The sequence below is a fragment of the Somniosus microcephalus genome, chromosome 9 (assembly GCF_052327205.1).
Source record: "Somniosus microcephalus isolate GS21.2 chromosome 9, FLI_Smic_1.0, whole genome shotgun sequence".
NCBI lineage: Eukaryota > Metazoa > Chordata > Chondrichthyes > Squaliformes > Somniosidae > Somniosus > Somniosus microcephalus.
The window spans coordinates 128,662,286-128,680,226 of NC_140995.1; the positions used below are offsets into that span (position 1 = coordinate 128,662,286).

The window sequence follows — 17,941 nt, forward strand, 5'->3', positions numbered from 1 at the left end:
ATCCCGTCAGGGCCTGGGGATTTATCCACTTTTAAGCCCGCTAAAACCGCTAGTACCTCCTCCCTCCCAATAATTTGTTCAAGTATATCTCAATCCCCCTGCCTGATTTCTATGCCTACATAATCCTTCTCCATAGTGAACACAGATGCAAAATATTCACTTAAAACCTCACCTACATCTTCTGGCTCTACACACAGATTGCCACTTTGGTCCCTAATGGGCCCTACTCTTTCCCTGGTTATCCTCTTGCCCTAAGTATATACTTATAAAGCACCTTGGGATTTTCCTTTATTTTGACCACCAGTGTTTATACATGCCCCCTCTTCGCTCTCCTTTTTTAAATACCCCCCTGTACTTTCTGCACTCCTCTAGGGCTTCCACTGTTTTTAGTCCTTTGTATCTGCCAAAAGCCTCCCTTTTTTTTCCTAATCCATTCTCGTATATCCCTTGACATCCAGGGTTCCCTGGGCTTGTTGGTCCCACCCTTGACCTTTACGGGAACATATTGGCGTTGTGTACTCTCTCTTTCCTTTCTGAAAGCCTCCCATTACTCTGATGTGGATTTTCCTACAAGTAGCTGATCCCAGTCCATTTTGGCCAGATCCTGCCTCATCATATTAAAATCGGCCTTCCCCCAATTTAGAACCTTTATTTCTGGTCCATCTTTGTCCTTTTCCATGACTACCTTAAATCTCACTGAATTATGGTCACTGTCACCAAAATGCTCTCCTACTGACACATCTACCACTTGCCCAGCTACATTCCCTAGAATTAGGTCCAGTACCGCCGCCGCTCTTGTTGGACTTTCTACATGCTGGCTCAAAAAGTTCCCTGGATGCACTTTAAGAATTCCGCACCCTCTAAGCCTTTCACACTCTGACTATCCCAGTTAATATTGGGGAAGTTGAAATCCCCTAATATTATTACCCTATTATTTCTACACTTCTCTGAGATTTGCCTACATATCTGTTCCTCTATCTCCCCCTGACTGTTTGGACACTCCCAGCAAAGTGCTTGCCCCTTTTTGTTTCTAAGTTCTACCCATATGGCCTCATTAGAGGAACCTGCTAAGATATCATCCATCCTTACAGCAGTAATTGACTCCTTGATTAATATTGCGACACCCCCTCCTCTTACACCCCCCTCTGTCTCGCCTGAAGATTCTATACCCCGGAATATTGAGCTGCCAGTTCTGCCCCTCCCTCAACCATGTCTCTGTGATAGCAACAATATCATACTCCTATGTGTTCATCAACACTTCAATTCATCTGCCTTACTCGTAAGACTCCTTGCATTAAAATAAATGCCATCCAGCCTTGCCATACTTCCTTGTGCCGTTACATATTTGTTCTGCCTTCCAGGCTGACTTATTTTTTCCTCCTATATTTGGCTGTGCATCACCCCCCACGATAACTCCACTCCGTATCCTATCCCCCTGCCAAGTTAGTTTAAACCCCCCCCCCACCCCAACAGTACTAGCAAACCTCCCCGCAAGGATGTTGGTCCCGTTCCGGTTCAGGTACAACTCATCTGACTTGTACAGGTCCCACCTTCCCCAGAAACAGACCCAGTGATCCAGGAAACTAAAGCCCTCCCTCCTGCACCAACTCTTTAGCCACGCATTCATCTGCTCTATCCTCCTATTCCTATACTCAGTAGCACGTGGCACTGGGAGTAATCCAGAGATTACAACCTTTTGAGGTCCTGCTTTTTAATCTGCTACCTAGCTCCCTAAATACTTGTTGCAGGACCTCATCCCTCTTTCTACCCATGTCGTTGGTACCAATGTGAACTACGACACCTGACTGTTTGCCCTCCCCCTTCAGAATGCCCTGCAGCCGTTCAGTGACATCCTTGACCTTGGCACCAGAGAGGCAACATACCATCCTGGAGTCACATCTGCGGCCACAGAAACATCTATCTGTTCCTCTTATGATAGAATCCCCTGTCACTATTGCTCACCCACTCTTTTTCCTCCCCTCCTGTGCAACTGAGCCACTCGTAGTGCCACGGACTTGGCTCTTGCTGCATTCCCCTGAGAAACCATCTCCCCCAGCAGTATCCAAAACGGAAAATCTGTTGGAGAGGGAGGTGGACCCAGGGGACTCCTGCACTACCTTCCTAGTTATTTTACTCTGTCTGGCGGTCACCCATTTCCTGTCTGCCTGTGCACTCTTTACCTGCGGTGTGACGACCTTGTTAAACGTGCTATCGACGAAGATCTCAGCTTCGCGGATGCTCCACAGTGACTTCAGCCGCAGCTCCAGCTCCAAAACGCGGATTTCGAGTAGCTGCAGCTGGAGACACTTCCTGCACATGTGTTCGCCCTGGACACGTAACGAGTCCCTGACTTCCCACATAGCACAGGAGGAGCACTCCACACAGCCGAGCTGCCCTGCCATGTCCTACCTGTAATTTATTCCCTTTACTTCCTTTAAATTAAAGAATATTAAATACACTAGGGCCCTTACTGCCCTTTTAAACACTACTTACTCTAAACCTTACTTTGATTTAACGACTGGACTGTAGAAATACTCACCAGGTCCTACTTAGCAATCAGCTCCTTCCCTGGTTATGATGTCACTTTAGCGGTTTCGCAGTTGTTGTTTGACTGCTTCTGCTCTCGGACTCTTTCCTTGGTGTACAGTAAGAACCAATTCCTACATAGAAACATAGACGATAGGAGCAGGAGTAGGCCATTCAGCCCCTCGAGCCTGTTCCACCATTTAATGAGATCATGGCTGATCATCCAAATTCAGTACCCTGTCCTTGCTTTCTCCCCATATCCCTTTAGCCTTAAGAAATATATCTAACTCCTTCTTGAATATATTTAATAAGTTGGCCTCAACTGCCTTCTGTGGTAGATAATTCCACAGGTTCACCACTCTCTGGGTGAAGAAATTCCTCCTCATCTCAGTCCTAAATGGCTTACCCCTTATCCTTAGACTGTGACCCCTGGTTCTGGACTCCCCCACCATCGGGAACATCCTTCCTGCATCTAGTCTGTCTAGTCCTGTTAGAATGTTATAAGTTTCAATGAGATCCCCTCTCATTTTTCTAAACTCCAGCGAATATAAGCCTAATCGACCCAATCTCTCCTCGTACATCATTCCTGCCATCTCAGGTATCAGTCTGGTGAATCTTCGCTGCACACTCTCCCTGGCAAGAACATCCTTCCTCCGATAAGGTGACCAAAACTGCACACAATACTCAAGGTGTGGCCTCACCAACTGCAGCAAGACATCCTTGCTCCTGTACTCGAATCCTCTCGCTTTGAAGGCCAACATACCATTTGCCGCCTTAACCGCCTGCTGCACCTGCATGCTTACCTTCAGCGACTGGTGCACAAGGACACCCAGGTCTCATTGCACTTCCCCTTTTCCCAATCTATTGCTGTTCAGATAATCTGTCCTCCTGTTTTTGCCACCAAAGTGGATAATCTCTCATTTATCGACATTGGGCAGATGCATGGCAGATGCAGTATAATCACCCAACCTGTCCAAATGATACTGGAGTTTCTCTGCATTCTCCTCACCGCACACACGCCCACCCAGCTTTGTGTCATCTGCAAACTTGGAGATATTACATCTAGTTCCCTCGTCTAGATCATTAATATATATTGTGAATAGCTGGGGTTCTAGCACCGATCCCTGAGGTACCCCACTAGTCACTGCCTGCCACTCGGAAAAAGACCCGTTTATTCCAACTCTTTGCTTCCTGTCTGCCAACCAGGTCTCTCTCCAAGTCGGTACCTTACCCCCAATCCATGTGCTTTAACTTTACACGCCAATCTCTTAAGCGGGACCTTATCGAAAGCCTTCTGAAAGTCCAAATACACCACATCCACTGGTTCTCCCTTATCTATTCTCCCAGTTCCATCCTCAAAAAATTCCAGTAGATTAGTCAAGCATGATTGACCTTTTGTAAATCCATGTTGACTTTGTCCAATCCAGTCACTCTTTTCCAAGTGCTCTGCTATTATATCTTTTATAATGTACTCTAGCATTTTCCCCACTACCGATGTCAGGCTTACCGGTCTATAATTTCCTGTTTTCTCTCTACCACCTTTTTTAAATAGTGGGGTTACATTAGCTACGCTCCAATCCATGGGAACTATTCCAGAGTCTATAGAATTTTGGACGATGACCAGCAATGCATCTACTATTTCTAGGGCCACTTCCTTAAGTACCCTAGGATGTAGATTATCAGGCCCTGGGGATTTATCAGCCTTCAATGCCGTCAATTTTCCTAACACCATTTCCCTACAAATACTGATTTCATTTAATTCCTCCCTCTCATTAGACCCTATGTTCCCTGACATCTCTGGAAGGTTATTTGTGTCCTCCTTTGTGAAGACAGAACCTAAGTATGTATTTAATTGGTCTGCCATTTCTTTGTTCTCCATTATAAATTCCCCTGATTCTGACTGCAAGGGACCTACGCTTGACTACTACTTCTCTTCCCATATCTATAGAAGCTTTTACAGTCAGTTTTTATGTTCCCTGCAAGCTTACTCTCATTCTATTTTCCCCCTCTTAATTAATCCCTTTGTCCTCCTTTGCTGAATTCTAAACTGCTCCCAATCCTCAGTTTTGCTGCTTTTTCTGGCCAATTTATATGTCCTCTCCTTGGATCTTATGCTATCCCTAATTTCCCTTGTTAGCCACGGTTGAGTCACCTTTTTTGTTTTATTTTTATGCCAAACCGAGATGAACAAATTCTGTAGTTCATCCATGCGATCTTTAAATGTTTGCCATTGCCTATCCACCGTTAGCCCTTTAAGTAATGTTCCCCAATCCATCCTAGCCAACTCTCACCTCATACCATCGTAGTTTCCTTTATTTAAATTGAGGACCCTTGTCTCTGAGTCAACTACTTCACTCTCCATCTTAATGAAGAATTCTATCATATTATGACCGCTCCTCCCCAAGGGGCCTCGCACAACAACATTGCTAATTAAGCCTTTCTCATTACATAATACCCAATCTAAGATGGCCTGATCTCCAGTTGGTTCCTCGACATATTGGTCCAGGAAACCATCCCGTATGCACTCTAGGAATTCCTCCTCCATAGTATTGTTACTAATTTGGTTAGCCCAATCTATATGTAGATTAAAGCCACCCATGATAACTGCTGTGCCTTTATTGCACGTGTCTCTAATTTCCCGTTTAATGCCATCCCCAACTTTAGCATTACAGTTTGGGGGTCTATATACAACTCCCACTAACGTTTTCTGCTCCTTGGTATTTCTCAGCCCTACCCCTACAGATTCCGCATCATCAGAGCTAATATCCTTCCTTACTATTGTGTTAATCTCCTCTTTAACCAGCAATGCTACCCCACCTCCTTTTCCTTTTTGCCTGTCCTTCCTGAATATTGAATACCCCTGGATGTTGAATTCCCAGCCCTGGTCACCGTGAAGCCATGTCTCCGTAATTCCAAATACATCATATCCGTTTACATCTATTTGCGCAGCTAATTCATCCACCTTATTACGAATGCTCCTCGCATTAAGACACAAAGGGGGAAAAAAATCACTTGGTTTGTGCCTCCCGTTAGCGCCTTAAGAGGGCACTAATGGACCGCAAAGCAACTAGCGCCCGGGCGAGGTGATATCTGCGTCTCTTGCAGAATTGAACGGACACTTTGCGGCGGCGCTAAACAATACAGCCCGAACTCCTGCGCACGCAGATCTTGACGCCATTCGAGCGTGCAGCACCCTTGTGGCGCCCCAGAACGGAAATTGAGTGGTGGCCCCTCCTTTCCGCCTGGCGCAACCAACGACGGGTAGAATGGAATGCTTCCCAATCGCTTGGGGGGGGGGGGGGGGGGCGGTGGGGTGCTATTTACAGGGGGCCTCTTCCTGACTTGTGTGGTAGACATTTTTGCACCACTCGTTCAGAGAGAGAGATTTTGAGAGAGAGAAAGAGAGACTTCTACATTGAGTCAACACTGTGAAGTAGTTTTGGCTTCTGACCATAACTTTGCAGGTACTTTGGTTTTTGACCTGCATTACTTTGATTGCCAAGATACTATGGGGGCTGCACTGATTGGGGGCGTCGTCCTGTGCCAGCAGATTCGGAGTGCGCAGAGAGAGAGTGGCATTCATGCCCAGACGGAGGAGGGCCAACAGGCCTCTGTACAGGAGACCTTATCCTCCCAAGGTATTTCGCCAACAATTCTCCTACATTAATATGTCTGAGGAGCAGTGTTTGCGAAGGCTGCACTTCAGCAAGGAGGTGGTCACTGAGCTCTGCCACCTGCTGCAGCCAGATCTGCAGCCTCAACTGAGGAGCAGGACATCTGTCGGTGGCAGTGAAGATAACAGTGGCTCTCAACTTTTATGCCACCGGCTCATTTCAATCAGCTACTGGGGACATCGCCAATATCTCCCAGTTCGCGGTCCATTGCTGCATCCGTCAGGTCACAAATGCCCTCTTTAAAAGGAGACGAGAGTACATCTCTTTCCCCGTGACCCCAGACACCCAGCATGAACACGCTATGGGCTTTGCAAGGAGAGCGGCCTTCCCCATGGTGCAGGGCGCCATTGACTGCACGCATGTGGCTTTGCGTGCTCCGCATGAGGCTGCAGAGGATTTCCGCAACCGAAAGGGGTGCCATTCCTTAACCATGCAGTTGATCTGTGACCACAGACAGCTGATACTCGCTGTCAATGCCCAGTTTCCAGGCAGCAGCCACGATGCATACATCCTGCGCCAGACTACTGTAGCAGAACTTTTCCAGGCACCGCATCACCCAGGTGGTTGGCTTCTCGGACAAGGGATATCCACTGTGCACCTGGCTGATGACACCGCTCCGTACGCCCAACACCCCTGCTGAGCTGCGGTACAACGAGAGCCATCAAGCTACCAGGAACATTGTTGAGCACACAATCGGTGTGCTCAAGCAACGGTTCCACTGTCTGGAACATTCTGAAGGGGCCCTGCAGTACTCGCCTGAGCGAGTCTCCCACTTCGTTGTGTGCTGCATGCTGCATAATCTGACAGTCCTCAGGACCCAGCCAATGCCACCAGGCCTTGGAGCACCACCAGAAGATGAGGAGGATGATCATCAGCAGCACCAAGGCGGGAGGGAGGCCCACAATGTAGAAACTGGAAGGGCTGTCCATCAACGGCTGATAGCAAGCCGCATCTCGGCCCCCTCTGAGGAAATGGCTTCTGCCATTGAGAACAACATGAATGAAACCAACCCGCAACCCCTAAGCCGGCCAAGGCAACAATGATTGCAAAGACCAAACATGTACATTTTGAATACAAAAACTTATTTATTTTACAAACTCTGTGTGTCATTTCCGCATGACAAACTAATAGAAAGAAACACAAAAAAAAAGTCATTAACATAACTGGTTCTCACAACCTGGAGATAATGTCCAAAACACTAAAAAAAAAATTGAACACGAACCTCGGCCTTTAATAAAAAAATGAACAACATTTTGTCACACCTCCTACTTTTTGCCCTTCGAGGGTGATCTTCCCTTGTGCAGTTCCCCCCTTCCCACCCTACTCCTCTATAGTGGGACCCCAGTGGCTGCAGCAAGGCTGGAGGAAGGCTGCTGATTGTCACAACCTGAGACTGCAGATGCCCTTGAAGGACGGCCTCGACCAGCTCTGGGCCTGGAGGGCCCGGCTGCAGACTGCACCAACTCTGCATGGGCGGCAGCAGTCTGTCCTACAGGCGGTGGCAAGTGCAGTGGAGTAGTGACAGTGGTGGCAGCAGGAATGCTGTCATCTTGAGAGAGGACAGCAACTCGCTGCTCGACCGACACACTAGCACTCCCACGGGGCAGCACTTCAGCATCCGGAGCAATCTGCTGGAGCACAGATTGCTGGCCTGCTGCGGCGCGGTGAGAGCCCTGGGGAAATGTGTCCGAACCAGCGAAGATGGCAGCAGTCTGCTCGCGTGGCCTCAATCTGAGTCTGCATGAGAGCAGTCTGAGATGGGCTCATAGCAGCCAGTGACTGAATTGCAGCACTAAGCAATTGCGTGGCATCCGCCTGTGCTACATCGAAGTGCTCCACACTCCTTGCCAGTGATTCAATGGATTCGGGCACCCTTCCCACTGCACCCATGAGCTCAGTGTGCATGTCCACCGCCTGTGTGTTCATTTCAGCGATGAGCCGCTCCTCCTCTGCATCCAGTGCAGCAGGACTTGCTGGCATACTCTCCCTCTGGGGAGAAGGCCTCCCGAGCTTCCCTACCCTCATCGCGTTGCTGCAGCCTGCTGGGTCCTGGAGCTTCACCCTCATCAGACCCTTCCCCCCCCCCCCCCCCCCCCCCGCTCCCCTCCAGGGAAGGCGTGTTCCCAGTGTGGGCATGGGCTTCCTCGGGAGAGGGTGGTGCTGATGCTCCGGCTTCCTCTTCCTTCTCGCCTGCAGCTTCACTCTCACTGGCAGCTTGAGGGCCCGTCTCCTCAGCTGGTGAATCACCATCTGAAAGCAGGGAGGTATAAGAGTGGCTTTAGCGTGAGGACAGGGGGGTAGTAAGGGAGGAATGAGTGCTGCGATTTAGTAAGTTGGATTGAAAGTGTCAAAGGCTGGTGTTGTGAGGGACAAGTGGAAGGAGAGAGGACAAAAAGGTGATGATCTTACCATTGCTGTCCAGAACGTGGTCGGTATCTCCAGTGGCGACAGGACCGATCACCCGGCTTGCCAACATCCTGTGGACGCGCTCCTCAAGATCGCGGAGGGGTTGCAGCTGAGGCCGCCCTCCACCCGTCCGTTGCTGCTGTCTCCTATTATGAGATAGCTTGGCCTGCAAGAAAAAGGATGGCGTCTGAGTAAATATACAGCCATGATCTTGCCTGATGTGCCTCCCATAGTTGAATAGCCCTTACTGTATGCAGCCATGGTCTTGCCTGATGTGCCTCCCATAGTTGAATAGCCCTTCCTGTATACAGCCATGGTCTTGCCTGATGTGCCTCCCATAGTTGAATAGCCCTTACTCTATGCAAAGTGTGGAATGTGCATGTGTGTTTGATGAAAGGGCCATAGGTGTTGGATGAGTGTTGGGCATTGGGGTTTTAAGACCCTCTGGCCATAGAGTGAGGTTGAGATGGAGAGGTATTGAAAAAAAGCCACTCACCCTGACGACCTGAGTGAGGTCGTTGAACTTTTTCCTACATTGGATATGGGTCCTGGGCACCATGCTCCTTGAGACGCTCTGAGCCACCTTCTCCACATTCTTCTGTACTCGGGCGGCAAAGGCCTCCTGCCACTCTCTGGGTACAGTATAGATCTTCTGCGCTCCACCACGCCAACCAGAGCCTCCAAGGCCCGCGCTGTGCTCCCTCCCTGGCCTTCTCCATAGTCCTTGCCTGCAAGATTTAGCCACAGGTCTGTCCAGGCCGAGTTCAATGCTCCAATGTGCAGGGTGTGGCTGGAAAGCAAGATCGACCTTCCCTTTAAGAACTGGCTGGCGCCAGTGTGTCTGTGTTCAATCGCTAACTGACAGTACCTGCGCTGCGCCCGCGCTCTGAGGTAGCGCCTTGCTCCTCGGCCTTTGCACCTTAAGACAGGTGTGTCACGCCTGATTTAGCACTCCAATCACCTCCAGGGGCGATAAAAGCCAAGTTTGCCGTCGGAGGCGATAATTAGTGCCAGGCGCTAAACTTTGCGCATGGCCGATAACGGCGCCCCAAACGGGGCGATACTGAATTTCTCCCCCAAAGCCTTCAGGCTTGTTTTTTTAACACTCCCAGTCCTTTTAGAATTTTTTACTGTAGCCCTGATTTACACCCTTGATTTCTCTGCCTTCCACTTTTGCTTTTCTCCTTCCTGTCCTTGCTTCTCTTTCCTCTGTCTCCCTGCACAGGTTCCCAACCCCCTGCCATTTTAGTTTAAACCCTCCCCAACAGTACTAGCAAACACTCCCCCTAGGACATCGGTCCCGCCCAGGTGCAAACCGTCCAGTTTGTACTAGTCCCACCTCCCCCAGAACCGGTTCCAATGTCCCAGGAATTTGAATCCCTCCCCCTTGCACCATTCCTCTAGCCACGTATTCATCTGAAATATCCTTCTATTTCTACTCTGACTAGCACGTGGCACTGGTAGCAATCCTGAAATTACTCCCTTTTGAGGTCCTGTTTTTTAATTCACCTCCTAACTCCCTATATTCAGCTTTTAGGACCTCATCCCATTTTTTACCTATATCGTTGGTACTTATATGCACCACGACAATTGGTTGTTCACCCTCCCCCTCCAGAATGCCCTGCAGCCGCCCCGAGACATCCTTGACCCTTGCACCAGGGAGGCAACATACCATCCTGGAGTCTCGTTTGCGGCCGCAGAAACGCCTATCTATTCCCCTTACAATGGAATCCCCTATCACTATAGCTCTCCCACTCTTTTTTCCTCCCGTCCTGTGCAGCAGAACCACCCATGGTGCCAGGAAGTTGGCTACTGCTGCCTTCCTCTGATAAGCCATCTCCCTCAACAATATCCGAAGTGGTATATCTGTTTGAGAGGGGGATGGCCACAGGGGACCCCTGCACTACCTGCCTGTGCCGCCTACTATGCCTGGTCACCCATTCCCTTCCTGCCTGTGCAGCCTTTACCTGCGGTGTGACCAACTCCCTAAACGTGTTATCCACAATGTCCTCAGCATCGCGAATGCTCCAGTATGTATCCATTCGCAGCTCCAGCGCCGCAATGTGAAAAGTTAGGGGAAACAAAGAGGCAGCAAGGGAGCTCCTCCTTCCACTCCTCACCTAACTCCCTGACTCACTTTATGTAAAATGAGTTTCTCGAACTGTCTGGATTATATTTTTCTCTGCTCAGAAAAACATACATTAATGCTCTGTAACTAATTGTTTGGACAGTTTTATTTATTTTGTGGGGGAACCAACAGACTGCCCAATTGGGATGTTAAATGCCCATTTGCTTTTGATTCTGGCTGTATGATTCACAGTCACAGATCCAAGTAATTTGACAACTTGTCTCTGCTCCCCCACGCAGACTAGCATAATCAATTTAACTTGTTGGAAAGTATAGCCTTCAGGCTCTCAAATTCCATCCTGTGCTATCTAGAATTCTGTTCTTTCTCTACTGTTAGTTGCTTGGGCATATTGCTCACCTATTTATAGCTTTGTGCAGCAATATTTGTGGCATTTTGTGACTTGGAGACTAATTAAAATGTGACCTTTGCTGCAGACATACTGGATTTTTGCATGCTAGATGTTTGGCTGTGTAGCCTAGTTTATTGAAGTTTTCCCAAATCAGACCACTTCCAAAAAGAATTCTATGAATAAAAGATACTGATTGGAGGCCAATTTGAAACAATAGTTTTGTCAAGGCAACCCTAAATAAATAGCATGTGCATACATTGAGTTGCTGGGTCTGCCCACTGAATAAATGTCATACCCAATGTTTATTACTGTGTGTTTCATTCATACTTTTTCTCCTAGAAAGAATATTTATGCAAGAAAATATAAAATTGAAGGTGAATGTGCCATGGATGGAGGTGATACGATGCAAGGCCACATTTAGAGCATTTATTGATCTGCTTTTAATTTGGTAAATATAGTCTGCCTCGAGTATGTTTTGGTGGTAGTGTAAGCGTTTTCTGTAATGGATTTTTTACAAAATTGGATGGTTCTGTTCCGAAGAACAATAGTAATTCAGTAAAATTAATTTTTCAGAACAATACGCCCATCGGAACAATACACCCATGATATAAAAGCATTCACACTTTGGCGGTAAATTGAACCCAGTCCGCCCAGTGGTAAACTGACTGGATCGTTTCGCCACCCATTTTACACCCCGTTTGTTACTTTCCATTGAAGTCAGTTTCATGCCGAGTGGGTTAGATTATAATGCCCCCTCCTTTCTCTCTTCCCCCACCCGTTGTCAGCCTACCTGCATTTAAAAATACAAAACCGATCAGACAAAAATGCGTGTAGTCAGTCTCCTGTTCTACTTCAAGAAATGCTAGAAATATTGGACTGGTATGGAGATTTGTTTTCAAGCTATTTTAGTAAACAGATTGGATGATATATATACTGATATGATTGGAAACCAATCTACTTCTATTCAAATCTTGTGTAAAAGTTCCACTGTTAAGCTGTGTAATTTTATTTGATTAAAGGCAATTAAGTTTCTCGAACATGTAGTTTTACAAAGTGGAATAAGTCATTAAGATAACAGCCCACAGTCCTCTCCTACTTAATCAATAAACTCACCCCTGTGCAAGCAATAGAGCACTGTTATCTCCCTTTCATTATTCTCTTTTTACCTAATGACCAGTAACACAGCTTTGCATCAGCCAGTTTTTGGTTTAATTTGTCCTTGCTCATGCTTTGAATGAAAGTAGTACATTATTGCATACCTCAAATACAATTAATGGTTTGGTATATAACAAAAATTAAGGATTTAAGTCAGAAATGAGCTTGAGTTGACCCATGATGCAGGCTCACCTATTCTGACGACTTGAGTGGACTGTGCTGAATTTTCTGATGGCAGTCCCTTCCCATAATTTGAATAGGCTCAAAGCCCAGGGAGCTTGGCATTTGGCTGGCGGGTGGAAAATCTGGTGAGGCAGCAGGCCCTAAAGTGCTTAAAGAACAAATTAGAACAAAAATTGGCTGATGCAAAGCTATGTTAATGTCATTAGATAAAAATAGCAACAATGAAAGGGAGATCACTTCCCATTTAAAAAGTAAGTTGTGGTGATGACAGAAAAGTTAACTAATTGTTCACAGTGATGGAGACATTTGGATAGTGCAACTGCTTTTGATACTGAAGGCTTGGAAGTCCAACTGCAGGCGATGCACCAAAGGAGGGTGACTGGACTGGGCTGAATACTGCCTTCCAGTAAAAACACACACCTCATCCACAGAAGCACAGACTACAGCTCTGGTGTCGGTAAACAAAAGATTAGACAGCACCCTGCGTACCGCCGTTCAGACCCTGGGAGCCTGGATGCAGGCTGCCATTTTTCACGGCTTACAGGATCTCATAGCTGCTATTAGACTAGCTATCCTGATCAATAGGGACATGGCCCATGGGAATTGTGGAAGTCTGAGGGAACATGTTTGAGACTGCCATTTCTCAAAGTAGCAGCACATGCCAGGCATCCAGCCATCCCCCTTTTCTCCTGCTCCTCCTCCTCATCAGCATTGTCACGTTCTACCTTATCTTTCCTGCCGGTCCATCAAAGCAACAGGGGATAGGAAGATACAAACTAAGAATGGGTGATAACCATCTCGTTGGAATTAAAGAGTCGGAGATGAGTGGCAGCATATGGCTGTGTTCTACTTGACAGGAATGACGGGGGGCCAATGGGATGGAAAACATTTGTAAGCCCCGGATTCCCAAAGTGGGAGCCAGTAAGGCCAAAGAAATTTGCATGGGTGGATGGGCTGAAGTGAGAGTGGAGAGTGGGCCAGCTGGCAGAGCAGAAGTGGACTGTGACGGTAGGACTAGGTTGTGAAGAGAGGAGATCACGAAGTGGAGGTGTGGAGAGGGGACCAGAAGCATGAAATCTCTCAGGCCAAAGTGAGAGTGTGGTCAGGGGAGGAGAGACGGAAAGAGAGAAATGGAAGGGGGAGGGGGGAAGAAAGCTAGAGACAGCTAGTCAGACTAGAGCACAGGAGAAAATGAGAGATGGAAAACAAGCAGAAGGATGAAAGAAATTATGTAAAATTAAAAATAAAATACTAATTTTAAGCCTTTAACTTTTCTAATTTGGGAAACGGGGAAAAAAGGGTGAGTGGAGTTGGGTGACTCATCACTACACCAGTGGTGGAAAGATTAATTAAGTGTTACCAGTAAAAGTAATAGAAGCAGTTATTACTTTACCTGTTGTACCTGTTACCTCAAACTGTTGGCAATGTTACAAAAGCATTACTAAACCGTGACAACAGGAAAACTCAAATTATAATATATTGGAGATAGATATATTATACGGGATGTTATTTATCCAGGTGAAGAATATTGGTGGATTTTTGTTTGTAAATCTTCCCCTTCCTGTCCTGTGAGAATTTCCCAGAAAAGTTCCCTCCATGTGACATGGCAATATGGAACCTGCCTGTTTATAATGGTGGCAGCAACAAAAATCTAGCAAGTTTCTAATGCAAGACTCTAATGGCCTGAGACGTATAAAATACCTGACTGTGGTTCTAATGTCTGTAAACCTGTCAATGTTTTTGCTCTTGGTTTATGAAGTTGTTGGAACTCCTTCATTTGTTACAGCCTTACAATATTGCGGCAAACATCTTTTATTTTGGTGACCTTTTCAGGAAGCATAGGGTCAGCTTCCACATATCTGCTGCTGCCACCCTGTTCTACCCATTTGTCTCTTCTATCAATTGAAGAACTGTTGCTGCACTGTCCAACTACCCATCTGACATCAAGACTTGGATAAGCCAAAGGTCTCCACTTCTCAGTATTGTGCAACTTGAACCACTCCTGCCAGCACTAACTTGTCTACGGCTGTGACTCTGTAAACCTTCCAGTCTGCCACCTCAGCTTGACAGGAAATGTAGAACCATAGCATACTGCCGAAGCTCAGCCTCTTCCACCACATCACCAGGACTGCTTTCTTGCAGCTCTGTAACAATACCCACTTTTGCCTTTACATCTTCACCCCCCTCCAATAAGCTGAAACCCTAGTATATACTTTATCACCTTGAGGCTCAATTTCTGTACCATTTTCCTAGCTAGCCTTCCTGTCGTGACCTTCCACAAACTTTACTTCAGCTCATTCAAAATGCTGCTGCTCGTGTGCTCACATGCCAAGTTAAATAGCCGCCTTGTATCAACATAATGCCTTCGTTGTACCACCTTACAAGAAAAGGACAGCATATTAGGTCTGATTCCACAATCCAGCACTCCCTGTGTGGACTGGCACTTGCAGGGAATGCATCTTGGGAAATCGCAGGTGTCCATATGATTTTCTGTCCATTGATGTAAAATCACAAGCTCCATTCTCTCAATTTCCCACTGTGTCCTCGCTTTAAGTGCTGCTCCCTATTGAGAGCACCATTTGTGTAGACATCATGGAATGACAGGTGGAAAACTAACAAGTAGTAGAACATATATCTGTCGATACATTTTTATATTGCCAGTGATAGTGTTTTATATGTTGATGAGTATCCTGAGGCTGTCAAAAGCAAGATGCTCTTGTATGTCTTTATTCATTAGAAACTTAAAGGAAATACTGATTTCAAGCTACTTACTAGATTAGTGGCCTATCAAAGGTTGAAATCGGCCAATACATTTATTTTACTGTGTTCTAATCATGTCAGAATTAAGAAGTGTGTAGGCTATACTTTTCAGTTTTCATTCAGTCCATAAGCATATTTAGTATGGATATATGTGAACAGTATGAGACTTCTGATCAAGTCAGGCTGCAAGAGTTAGCTTTGCTTAAATGAAGATGCATATCATTCAGAAGATTAGCAGCAGGTCTGGGAGTATTCCATGTGTGCCAGCTGATTTGAGATCCGTGTAAACACAGCAGCATCCTGCTAGCATGGTGATGGCCAGATGTCGGCTAATACTGTGATGTCACCTAAAGACCTGTATCTGCCTATAATCATAGAAAAACTGATGACTTTTTAATGCAAATATGTCAGTGATAATGCATACGTTAGAGCTTTTATGAAGAAGAATAGCAGTGTAATGAAAATGATAAACAATAATTAATAATTTGCTTCAGTTTTGTAAGTGGCAGTTAAGTTGTACAATTAGTGTAATTATTACCCAGTATGGCTAGCTGGCATGATAGATCACAATCCAGATTTTGTTGACTCTCTTCTAGTATGATGTATAGGGTAATTTAGCAGCTTTGAACGTTTCACATGCAACAGCTGTGGTGGCCTCATGCTAAGTCTTTGGCATCTGTCAGCACAGTTTCAAAATGTTTAACATTGATGGGGCTCTCAATCTGGATTTTCCCCCCCCCTAAGACCTAATGAATGCTGCTGGCGTATACATTGGTATGCTAGAGATATATTATAAAAACACTTGAACGTTAATTTGCTACAAGTTTTAAAAACTGGCCACGGCTGTACAGTTTTCTATCACTGCCATCATCCCATGTTTACTGAAATGTTAGTCTGCTCAGATACTGTCTTCAAAGAGACTGCTTCTACATTAGAGGGACCCTGTTATATAAAGGCCAGGACTTGTAGCAATCATTCAGTTTTCTATTCATCATATCTCTACACGTTATGGGATAGACAAAGTTCCATACATGTGTACCACCAGTGAGGTTTTTTCTTTGAGAGCAACTTGAAAAATTTCAGACTCATATTTTTAAACAGTCAAGTTAGTTGTATGTATTATAAGTTTGATGATTGTGATGTATAGTATTTTCACTGTGGCTTTTTGTTTCTGCATTTCATTTTAACTATAAATAAATCTGGACACAAGTTATAGCCTGTCCATAAAAGTCTAGTGATGTGGGATTTTCCAACGTCTAAGGTGACAGCAGAATGTAGTGGATATCCTACATCTTTGCCAGTCAGCAATTTACCACGATTGAAATAATTGTTAAGCCTGGGCTACACCAACCCATATACAGCAGTGAATCAAGATGCAGGATACAGGTCACAAGGGACTCCGTTTGCCTATGGAAACTGTAATCAAGCCGTTTACACAAGGAAAAGGCAATGGGGGAGGATGCATGAACTGTAACATGAAGTTTGATTCCCCTGCTACTGAGCTCCTAATCTCCGCTACCTTCTGTGGGGAAAGCACTCGGCAGAGGCCAATACTTTCCCATTAGGAGAAACAAATGATTGATGGGAAAGTCATCTACACGGCACTTTATCAAACTTTCTGATGGCTTTTCTGAAACTGTATTAATCAAGGTCTGGGAGCAAGTTTGCTGGGGCCGGATTAATGCATGGGCCTATGGGACTAGTATCCAGGGGCCCTAGCCAAATAGGAGGACCCGCAAGGGTCCCCACAAACACAGTTCAGCAGTCACCAGATGGGCATTGCCAGCCAGTTACGTTAATTCCAGCAGGCAGTGACTGGATTTGGAGCACGGAGGCCTCCAGCCTGTGGAGGAGGAGTTTACTGTTCTCAGAATGTCGCTGCCTGCACTGCATGTGGTTCCAGCGGCAGGAAGATGGTCAAAGAGGTAGCTTGAGGCTGTCGGCAGAGCTGGTAGGTCAGTGGCACTGTAGTAATCTGGGATGTAATGCTTAAGTTATCCACCAGATGGAGCCAAATATTAAGGGATCACATTCACCAGCGCTTAAGGTAATGGGTCATGTAGTCAATGTCCTGGTACACCAGTTATTAAGGTAATGTGGCACTGGATTATGGGTATGACTCAGAGGTGCATCCTCCATCTTGGTGCTCGTGCAGTAAGAAATTGTGTGCTTTGCTTCCAGCCTGTAAGAGCTATGTCTCTCTGCTACACCGTGTAATAAACAGTTGGGTTTTGTTCCTTATATCTCGCTTATCTCAGTTTCTGACCTTACCACTCGGATATCACAGGCACCGTGGAACTTCATAGGTGCCAAATAAGGTCAGGATCACGCTCTTAATGAGAAATACCCACACAGTAAAGCACTGTTGCTTTTACCAGTAATGTTGAATGGATCTCAATGCAAACTGAAGTAATTAAGCACAAAATAATGCCATTGGAGAGAAAATGAAAACAGCGCATGGGGCAGCAGCTGTGCTCAAATAACACTGACTGCCCCTCAGAACAAATGCAGTAAAGAAATGAATGAGCAAGATTTTTGTACTAATTTTATTGCTTTAACTCTCAAATATTTGGTCACTATTTTTGCTAAAATAAGCATAGTTTTTTGTGAGGAAAAAATTAAGCAATTTCATGAACTAGTGATGTGATTTGCTTTATTATTAATGCAGTGTGTAAACATTCTAGGGGCCTATTTCTTCATGCATTTTATTACACGTTTATGTTTTAATGGCTGGGAGGTGTGTGTGGCGGTGGTAGAGGG

The 17,941-nt window shown here is 46.0% G+C and overlaps 1 protein-coding gene across 8 annotated transcripts in view; it reads left to right on the top strand.

Annotated features, from left to right (window-relative positions):
* ptprk (protein tyrosine phosphatase receptor type K) overlaps positions 1–17,941 on the top strand; it is a 702,201-nt gene that overhangs the window by 467,718 nt on the left and 216,542 nt on the right. The window lies entirely within an intron of this gene.